Source organism: Colobus angolensis, unplaced genomic scaffold (genome assembly GCF_000951035.1).
Source record: "Colobus angolensis palliatus isolate OR3802 unplaced genomic scaffold, Cang.pa_1.0 Scaffold13, whole genome shotgun sequence".
NCBI lineage: Eukaryota > Metazoa > Chordata > Mammalia > Primates > Cercopithecidae > Colobus > Colobus angolensis.
The window spans coordinates 10,098,257-10,116,137 of record NW_012114252.1 but is presented as its reverse complement, the minus strand read 5'-3'; the positions used below and the strand labels follow the sequence as shown (position 1 = coordinate 10,116,137).

General features: G+C 45.8%; 1 protein-coding gene across 1 annotated transcript in view; it reads right to left on the bottom strand.

Annotated features, from left to right (window-relative positions):
* CLYBL (citrate lyase beta like) overlaps nucleotides 1–17,881 on the bottom strand; it is a 325,078-nt gene that overhangs the window by 307,096 nt on the left and 101 nt on the right. The window lies entirely within an intron of this gene.

Genomic DNA, 17,881 nt, shown 5'->3' with positions numbered 1-17,881 from the left:
AAAATAATAATAATAATAATAATAAATAATAAATAAAAGCCCATGGGTATTTACCTTCCCTGCTTGAGGGAACAGAAGAAGGCCAGTGACGCTCGGTAAGTGGACTGTGTGAGGAGAATGAAAGGCAGTGAGAGAAAGAGGTAGGAGGGGAAGATCATACGCTCCTCGGAGTCCAAGGGGAGGGCCAGAGTTTATTATAAATGCAATGGAAAGGATGTGAAACAGAGAAGTGAAATTAGCCAATTTGTGCATTTAAAAATGATTTGGAGGAAACCGCGAGATACAACTTCACACCCACTAGGATGGCTGCAATAAAAACAATGGAAAATAGCAAGTGTTGGAGAGGATGTGGAGAAATCAGAACCCTTGTGCATTTCTGGTGGAATATAAAATGGTGCAGCCACTGTGGAAAACAGTTTGGTGGTTCCTCAAAAAGTTAAACACAGAATTACCATATGGCACAGCAGTTCCTAGGTATAAACCCAAAGGAACTGAAAACAAATACCTGTACATGAATGTTCATAGCAGCACTAGTCACAATCGCCAAAAAGTAGAAACAGCCCAAATGTCCATCAACTGACAAATAAATTTTAAAAATGAGTCAGGTGTGGTGGTGAGTGCCTGCAGTTCTAGCTACTTGGAAGGCTGAGGCAGGAGGAATCACTCAAGCCCAGGAGTCCAAGGCTACAGTGAGCTATGATCATGCCACTACACTCCAGTATGGGTGACAGTGCCACTATACTCCAAACTGGATGACACAGCTACATCCTGTCTCTGAAAAATTTGATCTAATTTAAAAAATAAACAAAATGTAGTACTATATCCATACAAAGGAACTGGTAAATGCATAGACAGAAGATAGACCGGTGGTTGCCAGGGGTTGAGGAGAGGAGGGAAGGGGGAATGATCGCTCAATGGATACAGAGTTTTCCTTTAGGGTGATGAAAATGTTTTGGAACTAGATGGAGGTGCCGGTTGCACAACATTGTGAATGTACTAAAATACTCTTGAATAGTACACTTAAATATTGCTTGGAGGGGTACCTGTAGATGTAAACAATCCTTTTTCACAGTGGTCCAGATGACAGATGACCACTAGGGTAGGGCAATGGAGACAAAAAGAAAAGGACAGATTCAAGAGATATTTTTGGAACCAACAGGTCTAGATGACAGAACATACATCTTTTTTTTTTTTTTTTTTTTTTTGAGATGGAGTCTCGCTGTGTCACCCAGGCTGGAGTGCTGTGGCCGGATCTCAGCTCACTGCAAGCTCTACCTCCCGGGTTCACGCCATTCTCCTGCCTCAGCCTCCCGGGTAGCTGGGACTACAGGCGCCGCCACCTCGCCTGGCTAGTTTTTTGTAGTTTTTAGCAGAGACGGGGTTTCACCGTGTTAGCCAGGATGGTCTCGATCTCCTGACCTCGTGATCCGCCCGTCTCGGCCTCCCAAAGTGCTGGGATTACAGGCTTGAGCCACCGCGCCCGGCCGAACGTACATCTTAATACATGCTGGCAGCACGTAACATGAGAAGCAACGAGGGAACTCAGCCCATTAGATAGATGGTCATTCCAAGAGTTCAAACCTGAATCTAGAACAGTGGATGGGTATGCAGAATAATGGCCCCCAAAGATGTCTACGTTCTTATACCCAGTATCTATTGATATGTCAGGTTACATGGCAAAGTGGAATGAAGGTTGCTAATCAGCTGACCCTGAGTTGAGGCGATTGACCTGGGTTATCCAGGTGGGGCCAATGTAATCACAAGGGTCCTTCTAAGTGGAAGAGGGCAGCAGAAGCAACAGAACCCGAGAGATGGCAGCAGTGGGGAGAAGAATTCAGTCCACTGGGGCTGACTTTGAAGATGGATAAGGAGCCATGAGCCAGAGAATGTGGGCAGCCTCCAGAAGCTGGAACAGGCAAGCAAATGAATCATCCCTAGAACTGCCAGAAAGAAGGCTCTCCATCCCTGTAAACACCTTGGTTTTAGCCCACAAAACCTAGGTCAGACTTCCAACCTGGAGAAGCATAAGCTAACAAATCTGTGTTAACTTAACCAGGGGAGTCCAGTTTTTTTAGCTTCCCTGGCCCACATTGGAAGAATTGTCTTGGGCCACATATAAAATCCACTAACAACAGCTGATAAGCTAAGGAAAAAAAAATCATCAAAAAATCTCATAATGTTTTAAGAAAGCTCACAAATTTGTGTTGGGTCATATTCAAAGCCATCCCGGGTCACATGTGGCCCACAGGCTGCAGGGACAAGCTTAATTTTAAACCATGATGTTTGCAATAATCTGTTACAACAGCAATAGGAAACTAATACAATGAAAAAGAGTTGGCACCTGAAGGGGAAAATCAAAAGGCCTGGCAACAGATGGGGTGTGGGTGGGAGAGGAGAGGAAGCATCAAAGACAACTGGGAGTTCTGCATCTCAATCACCTTAACACAGGGAAGGGTGGCAAAAGTCAGCAGAGAGGTTAGAGCTCTCGGAGGTGAGACAGATGGCTGGCTGAGGTGTCCAGGGAAGGAAGGCTTCCAGGAGGAAGTGGCGCTGATGACTCAAGAGTGTGGGGCATGGTGAGTGGCGCATGTGGGCCACAGGTAAGCGGCCTGAGGGAAATGGAAAGATAGGAGGATGGGTGAGGAGGTGTGTACATGCCACGCTAAGGAGCCTTGACTTTATGCGGCAGGTAATCGGAGATCATTGGGAAATTTATGCTGTCCAAGGGGGTGGTCACCATGATCAGAGTACAGCGTTAGGAAGCTTAAAAAGTGTAGTTATGTGTTAAGAGGTGGGGAGAAGAGGTTTAACGGTAAGGATTCTCCCAATCCCCTGGTGCAGGCATGTCACCAGATTACCTGGCAAATCCCTGACATTTTGCAGGCCAACTAGACACTGATGATTCAAATGCATAGCTTGGACCTTTGTCCCCAGAGGACATGAGGCGTGGCAGAGACACTCCAAGCCTCTCCTATACCCATATTCTCTTCCTGGTAGAGGAGAAATTCTCTTGCCTGGCTGACTCCTTTGCAGTTAAGGTGTCTGCAGAAGACACTTCTTTCTTTCTTTCTTTTTTTTTTTTTGAGACGAAGTCTCGCTGTCGCCCAGGCTGGAGTGCAATGGCAGGATCTCAGTCACTGCAACCTCTGCTTCCGGGTTCAAGCGATTCTCCTGCCTCAGCCTCCTGAGTAGCTGGGATTAGAGGCACGTGACCACCACGCTCGGCTAATTTTTGTATTTTTAGTAGAGACAGGGTTTCACCATGTTGTGCCAGGTTGATCTCGAACTCCTGACCTCGTGATCCGCCCATCTCGGCCTCCCGAAGTGCTGGGATTACAGGCATGAGCCACTACGCCCAGTGAAGGCATTTCTTAAAAGGTGCAGCACTTGGGAAGGGCTACACATCTGACATGAGCACTGCTTGTTTTCTTGGGCTCACTGGTCATCCCAGGTGGGCTGCCGGCTGATGGGTCCTAGAACAGGCAGACCCCACGAGAGTGCTGTGGTCCAGGCTCTGGGCATTTACAAGCCAGCTTGAGGGTACCAAGTGAGCAGGGAACCCAAATGGAGCAGGAAAAAAACTGAAAGAGGTGAGACGTAGGCAGAAATCAGGTACCCACTTCTGAGTCAAAATCAGACTAAAATTTAGGATATCTACCTTCTCTTACTCCAGAGTTCTTTTAGGTTCTGCATCTCAACACACCTGAATTATTTTAGAATCCTAACCCCTTGGCGCTGTGCTGTATCCATCATAAGTCACCGGAACAAAGTGCCTGGTAGCACTCCATGCTACAGGGAGAGACACGATGAGGGCACCGCCCCTTCTGAGGACCTAAAGGGTCAACAACACACGACCAAAAAAATCTCCCTTAATGGCAGGAGCAGGCGGTAAAACCTATTGAGTGCAGGCTGTACCTATAAGTTTGGGGGAGGCAGAGCTTTTATCTTCAATCTCTGGTCAAATTGAGCTCAAATGGACCAAAATAACTTAAGAGCTCAAAAAGCTATATATTTTATATTTCTGAATTCCCCAAGGTCGTCTTACTTGAGGGCAACAATTCCTTTCTAGACTGTGGAATGTCAACTGGCAGGAAGAAACTTGTCCATCCTCCTTTTGATGGGTGAGAAAAATAAGGCACAACCTAGACAAGGGCCAACTGCAGGTCAGCATTGGACTTGAACCCCAGAGTATCTATCCAGGAGCTTCCTGCCTCTAGCAGAGAGTTAGTAACTTGATTTTAAACTTGTTTTTGACAATTGCAAGAAAAACTTAAAGAGCACCTGAGGATATTAAACCAATTCTGATTTTTAGGAGCTAGAATAAGTTTCCACCTTAATATGAACTAAAAATATTTTCCTAAAAGTAGAAACCACCTGTCTCAGTCTGTTTATGCTGCTATTTTAAAAAGTATCACATACTGGGCTAATTTATAAACAACGGAAACTTGCTTCCCATAGTTCTGGAGACTGGGGAATCCAAGATCAAGGTGCCAGCCTTGGTGTCTACGGAGGGCTGCTCTCTGCTTCCAATATGGCGCCCTGTTGCTGTGTCCTCACATGGTGGAGGGCAGAAGGGCAAGACTGGAAAACTCTCTCTGAAGCCTCTTTCCAATGGTACTAACCCATTCACGAGGCCCAGCCCTCATGACTTAACCACTTCCTACAAGGCCCCACTTCTTAATACCACCGCAATGGGAATTAAGTTTCAACATGAAGTTTGGAGGGGATACCACATTCAAACCATAGTACTACCCAGGAGTGACCTGTGACTGGCTAGTATAATTCAAAGAAACTTAAACATCACATTTCTGTGCTCCACATAGAACATGCACTAACAATAGCCAAAAGGTGGCAGTGACCCAAATGTTCATCAACAGATGGATGGATAAATAAAATAGGGAATATGCACACAACAGATTATTCAGCCTTAAAAATGAATGAAAATCAGATACCTGCTATAACATGGATGCACCTTGGAAGATATTATGCAGAGTGAAATAAGCCAAACACAAAAGGATAAATATGTGATTCTATGTATGTGAAGTAACTAGAGTAGTCAAATTCACAGTGAAAATAATGAGAACGGTGGTTACCAGGGCCTGGGTGCGGGGGGAAGGGAACAGGGAGTTAGTGTTTAATGTGCACAGGGTTTCAGTATGGGAAGATAAAAAAGTTCTGAAGATGGGTGGTGGTGATGGCTGTACAACAGTGTGAATGTACTTAACGCCACTAAACTGTACACTTAAAGATGGTTAAAATGGGCCGGGTGTGGTAGCTCACACCTATAATCCCAGCACTTTGGGAGGCCGAGACGGGTAGATCACCTGAGGTCAGGAGTTCGAGACCAGCCTGGCCAACACGGTGAAACCCTGTCTCTACTAAAACTACAACAAATTAACCGGGTGTGGTGGCGGGCACCTGTAATCTCAGCTAGTCGGGAGGCTGAGGCAGGAGAATTGCTTGAACCTGGGAGGCAGAGGTTGCAGTGAGCCGAGATTGCACCATTGCACTGCAGCCTGGGGGACAGAGCAAGACTCCATCTCAAAAAAAAAAAGTTAAACTGGTAATTTTCTTATGTATAATTTACCATAACAAAGAAAAAAATCCACTAAATCTTTAGAAACACTCAAAATATTTCATTTCCTAAATCTCTTCATTTTTCCTTCTGAAAATTTGTATCAGGCACTGCCAATGATTGTTTTAGGTTCTGGATATATAATAGCAATGGAATAAACCGAGTCCCTGCTCTCATGAATATCTGGGGGCTGGGGTAGGGTACAGGCAGACAATAAACAAATAAGCATGTGATATGTCTGGTGGAAATGGGGCAACAGGAAAAAATGAAAACAGCAGCAAGGGGACAGGGGGTAGTGCAGAGGCTGGTAAGGGGGTGGAGACTCTGTTGTACAGGGTGGTCAAGGAAGACCTCTCTGATCTGTGACATGTGAGCTAAGGCACAAAGGGACGGTGCTTCAGGCTGACAACACAGCCCAGAAGAGGAGGCCGGTGAGGCTGCAACAGGCTAGGGAGAGAGGAGGTCATACAGAGGGCTGGAGCGCAGAGCTACTTCTTCAGTTTCTCATAAACTTTTAAAGGGACCGTTTATAGGTCAGTATAGAAATATTTCCTCTACCATCCATGTGTCTTTCATTTGCCTTAAAACGAACAGAAAAAACAACTCTTACATCTTCTGAAAGAGGCATTTGTGAGGGCCGCCTGCAGACTGCAGAGACTGCTTGCATCTCTCATTGCTAGAGCACCCTCCAGTGCCTCACTACGAAAACAGCACTTGGCATAGGGTTTTCTGTTTGTTGTTTTCATTTCCTAAACTTTTGTTTTTGGCCACAGAATGTGGGCATATCAACCTTCTAACAAAGAATACTGTGAGATTGAGTAAGAAGACAAGTCAAGTGTATGCTTTCAAACAAGCCTGCGCTACTTCCAAAGTGATATAAAATATATGTGTGCAATGATGTTTTTAATGACCATATAAACTTTCAAAAGGTCCAGAGAGAGGCCCTTATTAGGAAAAAAAAAGTGCCAAATTTTAGCAACGTAGAACTGTGAGTTAAACAGTGAACACAGTCTTCCACTAAACTAAGACCCTCATTTTACTGGGGGGGGCGGGCAACGGGACAATGAAGTAGCAAGTATTGTCTTTTACACTTTTCAATATTTGGGGTTCTGAATATCAATACTGAAAAGTGTCCTGCAAATACAGACACCAGGGTCATTCTTCCTTCTCATTTAGACACAGTGAGGAGAAACAGTTAAGACAGACTTGCCCACCCAAGTACTCTCTTAAAATAGAGTCCTTACTTTCTAAGGAAACTTTCATTCCCTTGTTATTATTATTATTATTACTATTGAGACAGAGTCTCGCTCTGTCACCCAGGCTGGAGTGCAGTGGTGTGATCTTGGCTCACTGCAACCTCTGCCTCCTGGGTTCAAGCAATTCTCCTGCCTCAGCCTCCTGAGTAGCTGGGACTACAGGCACGCACAACCACACCATGCTAATTTTTGTATTTTTAGTAGAGATGGGGTTTCACCATGCTGGCCAGGCTGGTCTTGAACTTCTGACCTCAAGTGATCTGTCCACCTCGGTCTCTCAAAGTGCTGGAATTACAGGTGTGAGCCACCAATGCCCGGGCCATTCCTTTATTATTAAATAGAGCACTTCTGCCAATCTCAAAGACCTAACTAAGAGAAAAATGTTAACATGTGGTGTAGTTCAAAAGAGGTTCATGGCCATGTACAGAAACACCCACGGGCGGGTCCAGTGTGACAGCCAAGGCTGTCGTGGTAGCCAACAGGCCTTTTTAGGTCTGGTGCTGCCAGTCAGGTGACCTGCGTGACAGTCTGTGCCTACTTCAGTGTTCATGGGTCTCCTAATGCAAGGAAACGGGACAGATGAACCTCCAAGAGGCATACACCATCCAGGGATATATCGACACACCCTTGTGGAGGGTGATTTGTCAGCAAGCATCAAAAGGCTTCAAATGTCTGTACTCAGCAAGTTCACATATAGAAATTTACCTCCAAATACTTAAGTAACGGTATCCACAGAGATTTGGGGATAGGAACATTTTTCTCTGCATTTTCCAAGAAAACCTGGAACCAGACTTAATGAACAACTGTGGTTATACATATACAAATATATATGTGCTAGAGTCATGTGGAACAACAGTGAACATCACCACTGCTCCTAGATTAGGTTAACATCCTTAAATGTAAACAAAACATAAAAACAGCTGGGTGTGGTAGCACATGTCTACAGTCCCAGCTACTAGACAGACTGAGGAAGAAGGGCTACTGGTGCCCAGGATGTCAAGGCTGCAGTGAGCTGCGATAACACCTGCAAACAGCCACTGCATTCCAGTCCGGGCAACATAGCTGCACCGGTCTTTAAAAAAAAAAAAAAAAAAAAAATGCCGGCACGGTGGCTCATACCTATAATCCCAGCACTTTGGGAGACTGAGGCAGGCAGATCACGAGGTCAGGAGTTCAAGACCAGCCTGACCAACATGGTGAAACCCCATCTCTACTAAAAATAAGAAAAATTTAAAAATTAGCCATGCATGGTGGTGTCTGCCTGTAATTCCAAGTACTCAGGAGGCTGAGGCAGGAGGAGCACTTGAACCCAGGAGGCAGAGGCTGTAGTGAGCTGAAACTGTGCCACTGCACTCCAGCCTGAGTGACAGAGCGAGACTCCGTTTCAAAATAAACAACAACAAAAAATCAAAGCAGCGAAATTAACAGCTATTCTAAACCTGGTTTATGGTGGAGAGGATGGGGTGAGAAAGAAAGGAAGGAAGGAAAGAAGGAGGGACTGAATCTCAAGTCTGCATCATTCAGGTGCTATTTAATTGATAAGCTATAACACATTCAAGTAGCAACATGAAATAAATTAAACCTGTTTGAATTACAGTGGATTTAAATTCATACCCAAGTGACCTATATGAAAGCACAAATATTATTTCCTTGATATCTTCTTTATTGTCTAATAAAATTCTAAACCTCACAGGATCATGAGCAATGTGTGGAATTAATGAGCAATGTGTAACAGCAGAACACAGCTCCAGCTGCACTCAGGGTAGGAAAAAATGTTGTTTTTATAATTAACAACTTTTTATATGTTTTTTTTTTTTTTTGAGACGGAGTCTTGCTCTGTCGCCCAGGCTGGAGTGCAGTGGCCGGATCTCAGCTCACTGCAAGCTCCGCCTCCCGGGTTTACGCCATTCTCCTGCCTCAGCCTCCTGAGTGGCTGGGACTACAGGCGCCCGCCACCTCGCCTGGCTAGTTTTTTGTATTTTTTAGTAGAGACGGGGTTTCACCATGTTAGCCAGGATGGTCTCAATCTCCTGACCTCGTGATCCGCCCATCTCGGCCTCCCAAAGTGCTGGGATTACAGGCTTGAGCCACTGCGCCCGGCCAACTTTTTATATGTTAAAAAAGTTAATTAAACCTACTAATAGCTCCTCCCCAAGGAGCCCAGCCTGCTTTTCCCAGCCTTCTTAGAAACCTGCATTCCTAAAATTTCAGCCACCAGCACCTATGGGCTTCCTCACAGGGAGTCACACATAAAATGGCAACTCCTACAGAGTGGCCACCACCACATTTAGTTAGGAAACTGTGTGACCGAAGGCTGTTTTCAGAAAGTCTATCAGTCAGACCGTGGCTGTTCCAAAGCTATCACTGGAGACTGCTGAGGCTGAGTGGTATCAGCTGCCCTGAGGGCACTCCCTATGGATATGGGTCATGTCTTGGGACAGGCTCACCCAGCCATGTCTCTGTCCTCACCTTTGAGGCTTCAGGTGTGCCTCCTGAGAACATGCCACCTGCAGATATCCTGTTATTAGCAACTGACTACCATGAAGTATTTCTAGATGAATGAAGCACTCGTGTCACGCAAACATTCTGCAGAATTCGGGCACTAAGGAGAGCTCCTTGCAAGGACGGAGTCTTCACAGCAGCCACAGTTACTCAGTCGAGTCGGGTCAAGCATGTGGCAAGAAACTGTCCTCAACTTCCCTCTGGATCCATGGGACAGAGAGAGGGAGGAAGGGATCTCTGCAGTAAAGAGTTGATCTTCAGGTCCCAGTCTCCCCGACTCCTTGGCCTCTCCCACAGAAAGCATGTGGGTGACCCAGTTTCCTCTAGATGGCTCCGGTTCACGGTAAAACTCTACCACAGGATAACAGTATGTAGAAGCATGAGCCCCACACAGCTGCAACAGAGCCAGAGGCCAAGGTGAGGCCGTTCAGTAGGCACGGCACAGCTGAACTGTTGGCAGAGACCTCCCTCGCAGCTACACCTGCCCTGGCAGGTGCAGCTCCCAATTTGGGCCCAGCCACCAAACAGCCAGTTCTTGCTTACCAGTTTGGCTGCTGCCCACTGGATTTTGCTCAGGGAAATCTGATTTCCCACCAATTCCACTGTCCAGCCCAGGCATGTCCCTACCCCTAGGCTACTCCCAGTCTGCACACTGTGCGTACAACTGCCTTCCTGGTGTTCCCTGCTCCCTCAGGGTCTGCTTTTTCTCTTCAGCCCCACTCTCAGCAGCGGCTGTTCTTTCTCCATTAAAGCATTCTAAATACGCCCCACTCTCAGCAGCGGCTGTTCTTTCTCCATTAAAGCATTCTGAATACGCCCCACTCTCCGCAGCGGCCATTCTTTCTCCTCCAAAGCATTCTGAACACTCTCTCTCCATTCTAGAATGGACGCCATTCCAGAAGACTGTTGCTCCAGTTCTTGAACCTGAGGTCTACCATCTTAGACCACTGGTCTTTTTATTCTTTCTCCCAGCTTCTGTCAATTCCTTTTCTTCTGGGCTCTGTATCCTGCCCTGCACTCATCCCCTCCAACTCCATCCTCCTCCCTGTTCCTAATAAGTACCCGTCTTCATCCACAGCCCTTTACTTCTCCACCTCTATGGTGAATGGCTATCCTGGTTTGCTGGGACCTAAGGGGTTTCTGGGAACATAGGACATTCCATGCTAAAACCAGGACAGTCCCAGGCGACTGAGAGGATTGGTCCCTTTACCTCCCAGGGCCATTTAAAATGACTTTCTGCCTCACAATCCAAAATATCATTTTTGTTTACACATCCCCTTTCTCACCATGTATGTGGGCAACTGAAGTCAACTTCTAATGATACCAATAAACATTTTAAAATATCTAACACTTCACACTGGCCTTTTAATGCCAGTTCAAGTAGCAAAGAACACACATTCATCCTGACTCTGAGTTAGTTCTTTGCAATGTGATTATTTTTCCATTTCTCAGTCATGTTTACCCTGTCTCCTTTTCAGTGAGGTTTCTCCCCTTTCTCGCTCACTGCTTCCATTCTTCTCTGCCTTTCTCTCCCCATCGCTCCCTCTTCTCCCACCTCTGTCCTCCCTTTGGGTCCCTTCCCTCCCTTTTTCCTTTAGTGGCCTCACAGCAGTACAGAGGGACAATAGTGGTTGTCACGGTAACCTCAGGAGGTTTCAAAGATGAAGCCAACCCTACAAAAGGCCTATTGGGACCCTGACAGGTAACCCCATCCAGGCCCCTCAGCCACTTTCCATGGCCCCCGTTTCCTCACACACTGTCCCCTTCCTGTTGACCAGAGTCTCAGGTACTTAGCTTGCAGTTGTCGCCTGTCTAAACTGCCTTCATTTTTTTTTTTTTTTTTTATCAGATTCCTCTCCACCATGGCACTGCAAAATGTGAAGTACCTTCCTGGCACATTCCTTGGCTGCTACCACTGAACACACACAGCCAGGGAGCCCTTTTTCTTTTGGAGTCTTACTACTGAACACTTCAGAAAACAGAGTATCAACATAAGACATTAAAAGAGATGACAGGTACCAGAAATCTTGCAAAATCTGCTAGAGGGAATTAAAACAATCCTTAGAGGAAATTTTATTATTATTATTATTATTATTACTACTATTTTTAATAGAGCCTTGCTCTGTCACCCAGGCTGGACTGCAGCAGTATGATCACAGCTCACTGGAACCCCAAATCCCCAGGCTCAAGGAATCCTCCCACCTCAGCATCCCAAGTGGCTAGGATCACAGGCACAAGCCACCACATCCAGCTAATTTTTTAAAAATTTTTGGCCGGGCGCGGTGGCTCAAGCCTGTAATCCCAGCACTTTGGGAGGCCGAGACGCAGATCACGAGGTCAGGAGATGGAGACGATCCTGGCTAGCACGGTGAAACCCCGTCTCTACTAAAAATACAAAAAACCAGCCGGGCAAGGTGGTGCGCGCCTGTAGTCCCAGCTACTCGGGAGGCTGAGGCAGGAGAATGGCATAAACCCAGGAGGCGGAGCTTGCAGGGAGCTGAGATCCGGCCACTGCACTCCAGCCTGGGCGACAGAACGAGACTCTGTCTCAAAAAAAAAAAAAATTTTGTAGAGACAGCATCTCACTATGTTGCCCAAGCTGGACGTGAACTCCTGGCCACAAGTGATCCCTCTACCTCAGCTCCCAAAGTGCTGCGATTGTAGACATGAGCCACCAAGCATGGCTGAAAAGTAATTACTGAGTGCTTATATTTAGAAAGTAGACCCCGGATGGGTGCAGTGGTTCACATCTGTAATCCCAGCACTTTCGGAGGCCGAGGTAGGTGGACTGCTTGAATCCAGGAGTTTGAGACCAGCCTGGGCAACGTGGGGAAACCTTATCTCTCCAAAAATACAAAAATTAGCCAGACATGGTAGCTAATGCCTGTAGTCTCAGCTACTTGGGAGGCTGAGGCAGGAGGATTGTTTGAGCCTAGAATGTGGAGGCTGCAGTGAGCCAAGATTGCATCATTGCACTCCAGCCTGGGTGACAGAGCGAGACCTTGTCTCAAAAAAAAAGTAGAAAGGTCTAAAATTAATAATTTAAATTTCCACCTTAAAAAACTAAAGGGCAAATTAAACCCAAAGTAAGCTGAAGGTAGGAAATAATAAAGATGAGACTGAAATCAATGAAACAGAAAACAGAAAAAAAAAAATAGAGAAAAATCGATAAAAGATGGTTCTTTAAGAAGAGCAATACAACTCGAGCCAGACTGATGAAATAAAAAACAGAGAAAAAAGAATTACAAATATCAGGGATGAAAGAGGACACATCACTACAGATGACACAAACAGTAAGGAGATGACAGACTAGAGGCAGGGGTAAGAATTAATTGCAAATGGACTCAAGATTGGGGGGGTGATAGAAATTTGGATGGGGGCCTAAAACCGGATTGTAGTGATGGGCCTATAAACTTATTAGAAATTACTTAATCATACACTCACAAAGGTGAATTGTGTGGTATATACCTTTGTAGGGCTGTAAGAAAAACGATAAGGACTCAGCATGAACAACTCCAGGCACGTGATGTGACAACTTAGATGAAATGTACATAGTCCTTCAAAGATACAAACTACCAAAGCTTACTCAAGAAGAACTAGACAATCTGAATAGCAATATGTCTATGAAAGAAACTAAATTTGTAGTTTAACACTTTTTCCACAAAGAAAACTGCAGGTGCAAACATATAGAGGCAAAATCTTACCAAATTTACACAAATGTTCCAGGAAATAGAGGCGGGAACTCTCCAGCACATCCTGGGACCGTCACCATCCTAACACCAAACCCAGACCAAGGCAATATCAGAAAACTATAGGCTAATATTCCTTTTGAACATAGATACAAATAATGTTAACAAAATTTTAGCACATGCAATCCAAACAATACATTATGATCACTGGAGTTTATTCCAGGAATGCAATGGTCAGCTGAACGTTTAAAAAGTCAATCACTGTAATTCACCAAATTAACACACTGAAGAAGAAAAGCGTTATGATCAACACAACAGATGCAAATAAAAAAATTTATAAATTCAAATCCATTCTTGATCAAAACTCCATGCAGGCTGACTTCAGGGAAAACTACAGAAAAAGGACCTCTGAAAATCCCATCCTCCATAAAATCAATGAGAATATTGGCAAAAATGGTCAGAATCAACTTTTGCAGAATTCTAGAAATTGAAGACTTGCAGCAATACAGATATCATTTATTCAAGAAAAATGGATGAATCTCAGGAAGAACGACAATTGTTGTGGGGGTTTAGTTTACACTATCCGTTTTCCCCAGCTCTATGGTAGACTTAAAAATCAACAGCCCCCATCACAGCGAAAACCAGCAGCATGGCAGCCACTAGACGGGGGAAAGCCCCATTTCTGGAAAATGTCACTATTTGACCTGTCTTGTGATTCCTTGACAGACCCTACTTGCAAAACTGTTTTTATTTGACCTGACTCAGAGCTTGCACAGTGGGAACAGTATTTTCCCAGGGCATTTGTCCAAACAATCAGAAGTACTTATTTAACATCACAGCTACTTGAGATGGAAGATAACAGGGCAAACAACCAGCTAACCAAAACACTTAAAAGGTAAAAATGGAGAACACGATATCCGTATAGAACTCTGAAAAGTTGTGACATGTTCCTGAGACTCTAGGAGGCCACACACATGTGCAAGGCTGTATACCTGCTAAGGAAAGACCTTAAGAGATCATGTCTAGCTAACCTTCAGTCTCTGTGTAAGAAGGAAGTGGAAGCAGGGGCAGAGTAGCAAACTGTGGCTGAATGTTGAAGACATGTCCTGACACACACAGAGTCCCTCAGCAAAGACTAGGAGACTTACTGCTTCCAGGAATTTAAGGAAATCTTTGTCTAATTGTTAGACTGCTAAGCTAACCAAGCGGAGACCTCAGTGGTCACACATGACAAAGAACACAATGCAGAATTAGTTTATTAAAGTCACTAAGCAAACAACAACAAACCACAGGAAAAGGGAGAAATCTGATTTCCAGAGTTGCCCCATTATATGACTTAAAATGTCCAGTTTTCAACAGAAATATACAAGACATGCAAAGAAACAAGCAAGTACAACCCATACGCAGAGGAGAAAAGTAGCCAGTACAAACTGTTCCTGAGGAAGTCCAGATGCTGGACTTCCTAGTTAAATCATCTCTCTAAAGTATGTTCAGAAAACTAAAGGAAACTATGCATAAAGAACTGAAGGAGGCCAGGTGCAGTCATTCATGCCTAGAATCCCACTGCTTTGGAGGCCGAGGCAAGAGAATCATTTGAACCCAGGAGTTCAAGACCACCCTGGGCAACACTGCAAGACTCTGTCTCTTCAAAAAATTTAAAAATTAGCTGGGCATAGTGGTGTGTGCCTGTAGTCCCAGCTACTGGGGAGGCTGAGGCAGCCCAGGAGCTGCAGGCTGCAGTGAGCTATGATTGTACCACTGTACTCCAGCCTGGAGACTCTAAGAGAAAGAAAGAAAAAAGAGAACTAAAGGAAAGTATGAGAATGATGTTTCAGTACACAGAGAATATCAATGAAGAGATAGTACAGAACAGGGCCAGGCATGGTGGCTCATGCCTGTAATCCCAATACTATGAACGACAGAGGCAGGCAGATTGCTTGAGCCCAGTTCAAGACCACCCTGAGCAACATGGCGAAACCCTGCTCTACAAAAAAACATAAACAGTTAGCCAGGTGCAGGGGCGCACACCTGTAGTCCCAGCTATGTGGGAGGCTGAGGTGGCAGGACGGCTTGAGCCCAGGAGGCAGAGGTTGTAGTGAGCCGAGATAGCACCACTGCACTCCAGCCTTGGTGACAGAATGAGACTCAGTCTCCAAAAAGAAAGAAGTTCTGGATTAAAATGAAAATGATTTGAGCTGGACAAGGGAGGAATCAGCAAACCTAAAGACAGGTTGGCCAGGCGCAGTGGCTCACACGTGTAATCCCAGCACTTTGGGAGGCCAAGGCAGGCGGATCACGAGGTCAGAAGATCAAGACCATCCTGGCCAACATGGTGAAACCCCATCTCTACTAAAAATACAAAAATTGCTGGGCGTGGTGGCACGTGCCTGTAATCCCAACTACTTGGGAGGCTGGAGCAGGAGAATTGCTTGAACCAGGGAGTCAGAGGTTGCAGTGAGACAAGATGGCGCCACTAAACTCCAGCCTGGTGACAGACCGAGACTCCATCTCAAAAAAAAAAAAAAGACAGGTCAACTGATATTGTCCAGCCTGAGGAACTGAAAGAAAACTGAACAGTCTCAAAGACCTATGGGGTTCCATCAACTACACCAACATACATACAATGGGAGCCTCAGAAAGAGAAGAGAGGGATAAGAGAGCAGACTTTTTTGAGAGAACAATAGCCAAAAACTTCCCAAATTTGATGTATACACATCCAAGAAACACAACAAACTCCCAAGAGGATAAACTCAAACAGATTCACACACATCACAATAAAACCACTAAAAGACCAAGACAAAGAGAAAAACTTACAAGCAAAAAAAAAAGGGAGAGAGATTCATCACTTACATAGAACCCTAATAAGATTAAAGTCTGAATTCTCATTAGAATACTGGAGGCAAGAAGACAGTGAGATAATACACTTTACAATGCTCAAAGGAAAAAAAAAATACCAATCAAGAATCCTATATCCAGCAGGTAGACATGTCGAGAATGGAGCCAGTGTGCTAAGGCGGGTGAAGAGTACTGTGAATTAACCCCCAGTGCTGGCGTGGGGACTGTGCTTGCTCACCGGACCCGCTACTGAACGGTCCACAGAGGCTGGCCCCCTCAAAAGGAGCCAGAAAAGGACCCTTCTGGACCAGCCTGGATACACTGCCTGAGCTGCTCCTCTGGGGCCAGAAGTGACTCCCACAGCCAGGGCCAGGGGCAGTGGAGGAAATGGGAAAGTGGGATGCATACGATTAGGTGGGTCCTCCCATAGGTGGGTGACTGAAGAGGCACAATGCAAGAAGACGTAAGAAGTTCAGACCTGGCCGGGCACGGTGGCTCACGCCTGTAATCCCAACACTCTGGGAGGCCGAGGCGGGCGGATCACCTGAGGTCAGGAGCTCGAGACCAGCCTGGCCAACATGGTGAAACCTCGTCTCTACTAAAAATACAAAAATTAGCCAGGCGTGGTGGCGGATGCCCTGTAATCCCAGCTACTCAGGAGGCTGCGGCAGGAGAATCACTTGAATCCGGGAGGCGGAGGTTGCAGTCAGCTGAGATGGCGCCATCGCACTCCCGCCCGGGCGACAAAAGCTAAACTCCGTCTCAAAAAAAAAAAGAAGTTCCAGACCACCAGGCTGGCTGTAGTGGCTCACACCTGTAATCCCAGCCTTTGGGAGGCTGAGCAGGGTGGATCCTTTGAGGTCAGGAGTTCGAGAATAGCCTAGTCACTATGGCCCCTGTCTCTACTAAAAATACAAAAATTAGCGGGGGGTGGTGGTGCACACCTGTAATGCCAGCCACTCGGGAGGCTGAGGCATGAGAATCGTGGAGGTGGAGGCTGCAGTAAGCCGAGATTGCACCACTGCACTACAGCCTAGGTGACAGAGCGAGACTCTGTCTCAAAAAAATAAAAATAAAAATAAATAAATAAAGAAGTTTCAGACCAGGAGCCATAGACTTAGTGTTTGAACCAAACTCTCTCATTACTGGTCATAGAGCTTTGACATTCCTTAACCTCTCTGACCCTGTTTTTCATCTTTATAAACATGACACCCAACTTCTTCACATGGCGGTCAAGGGAAACAAATGAGACCATGTATGTGCACGTACCTAGGCGATGCGCAAGTGCTAGACCAGCGGTTCTCAGAGTGTCGTCCAAAGACACCTGAGGGGGTCCCTGAGACCCGTTGAGAGGGTCTGCTTGGTCCTACCCTTTCCCAACTAATATATGCACCTGCATGAGCCAAGCATTTCTTTCAAATACTTCCTCCAAAACAGCTGATATGAGACTCCAGCTGTCCTTTATTAAACCAAAGAAATTTTCAAAAATATAAAAACCATGAGCCAATCTTCTCACTTTTGAGAATATTTTCATTAAAGTGTTATTTGTATTAAAAGTTAATGGGTTTGTTATTAAGTGAATATTTTTTAAATTTCTGGTTTAATTCCTCATACCACAAAAATCAATAGATACAAGCAAAAGCTTTCGGGGTCCTCAAATTATTTTTAGACGTGTAAACGGGTCCTGAGACCAAACCGTTTGGGAACCGCTGTGTTAAACGAACCGCAGGTGTTCTTCACCAGGCGAGCCGCCTCTCAGAGATCAAGATTGGCGCGTTCACGTTTGCCATTTGTGGGAGGCAGGCTGTTTTGTTCCTTGGGGTTGAGTCCAGGTAACTCGACTAAGGTGTGTACCCATTTTCCGGGTGCAACAAGGGCCCACCCATAGGGAGGCGCGGGCGGCAGCGACCTTGGACGAGGTCGAGCCAGCGCGAGGGAGGCGCATGGTGCTCCCGTCCGGCTGGGTTCCCATAAGGGACTGGGGAGGCCGCGCCCGACCCGCGGGGTTGCAACGTGAGCCCACC